This window comes from Primulina huaijiensis, unplaced genomic scaffold, assembly GCF_012295235.1.
Source record: "Primulina huaijiensis isolate GDHJ02 unplaced genomic scaffold, ASM1229523v2 scaffold206256, whole genome shotgun sequence".
NCBI classification, from domain to species: Eukaryota; Viridiplantae; Streptophyta; class Magnoliopsida; order Lamiales; family Gesneriaceae; genus Primulina; species Primulina huaijiensis.
This window is the reverse complement of record NW_027354396.1, coordinates 1-1,599: the sequence shown is the minus strand read 5'-3', so window position 1 is coordinate 1,599 and position 1,599 is coordinate 1. Positions and strand designations below refer to the sequence as shown.

Genomic DNA, 1,599 nt, shown 5'->3' with positions numbered 1-1,599 from the left:
AGTTCTCAAAGAAATCTATATCGTTGCTTGTTTGAGTTATGTCACCAAGATCATCACTAAAAGAGTAGGCATCAGCTGCATTGCTCTCATCACTGAAAATGATATCTTTCTTCTCACAGTTCTCTCCACCGTTGGGGTCTTTATTATGAGCTTTGAACCCAGATTCCCTGGTGTTTTCAGAAGGGAAACTCGATACTTCTTTTACTGAGCTACTGTCAGATGAAGATGGGAATGCACCATTTGGTGGGGAGGACCATGAACCTTGTTCCAACTTCATGTTTCTCGTTTTACTCAGAGTTGAAAATACCTTCGTTGCTTTCCCTGACCAGCATATCTAGCAGCAGAGCAATCTCAAGTATTACTGTGAATAATTGTCACAGCCAGTTCTTTTTCAGCCCTCACCTGGAATGGAAGGATCATCACCCTACTAAAACCAGGATAGGGTACTACAAGATCAGAGCTGCAGTAAATTTCATCCCAGGTTATATATTCAACTAAAACTTGTTGAAACAGCATGCTATATTTCACATCAACTATAACTTGTAGAAACAGGTTATATCTTCAACTAAAATATGTTTAAGCTCAAGTTTTAGTGGTGACACCTTGTTGAAAAGCATACCATATTTCACATAAACTAAAACTTCAGTCCAATGAATAATCATGTATTCACCTCTCAACTTGTGCCTCCCATAACATACACAATACATAACCGACAATCCAAAAACTGGAGTATATGAGATAGCCTGACCAGGGGGAAAGAAAAATACCTCATACATGCACAAGTCCGACATTCATTCAATCCATTAATGCACCCTAAAACTGTGTGCTGTTCTCTTCATCTTTATGACTCAAATGCCTCCATGACTGATGTTTTCCAATTACATCAAAGAAACAGTTAAATCAGAAGAAAGTAGAGGCTAATCACTAAATCCATCATTTTGGCTGCCTTCATATAATCCAATTGAAAATAAAACAAACAGAAACAAATGTCTTTTTTCTGATAAACACAAATTCATAAAGACGAAAACAGCTGAACTCGGATATACTAATCGCACCCCTCGATTGTCACACTCAGTTGCAAAACTCTCTGTAATTCCACAAAGGAAATGAGAAAAACTAAGGGGTAGCTCAATCAACACGATGTTTAACAATATTTAGCGTTAGGCAGTAACAAGAGATATTATATATATTAATAAATCATAAAAAAAATTTTAAAAAGGGAAACTGAATAAAAAAATCCATCTCGACACAGGAGAGGAAAAAAAATCCCCCAGTTTTCTTACTTTAACTATTATTTCAATCTCTCAGCAATCAAACAAAAAATTACTTGCAAATTGAATCCCACGATCCAAAGCTCAAAACAATAAAGAAACCCGTTAAAAGAAACATGAAAAAGCTCGCAGCTACAGCTGACAGATTCTCTGCAACAAAAGATCTCCAGAAACTCACCACGAACAGTGTAGAATTCGCTTCACCCAGCCAGTACACTGAATCCGATTCTTCGGGCAGAGAGATATGGGAGGTTCTAGGGGCAAAGAGACCGCCTTTTTCTTTCCATGGTAAAATTTTTATTTGTTGTTTAGTGGTGCTATATTTTAT

The 1,599-nt window shown here is 37.0% G+C and overlaps 1 long non-coding RNA gene across 3 annotated transcripts; it reads right to left on the bottom strand.

Annotated features, from left to right (window-relative positions):
* Positions 1 to 6: 6 nt before the first annotated feature.
* Positions 7 to 1,583, bottom strand: LOC140966429 (uncharacterized). 3 transcript variants are annotated; one of them, XR_012173353.1, is made up of 3 exons: positions 1,450 to 1,583; positions 768 to 864; positions 7 to 460 (listed from the first exon to the last, which is right to left on the bottom strand). It is a non-coding gene; the product is annotated as an uncharacterized lncRNA (long non-coding RNA). The 3 variants fall into 3 exon arrangements; XR_012173354.1 differs by having other exon boundaries at positions 7 to 427; XR_012173355.1 differs by having other exon boundaries at positions 7 to 424.
* Between the last annotated feature and the right edge of the window lie 16 nt (positions 1,584 to 1,599).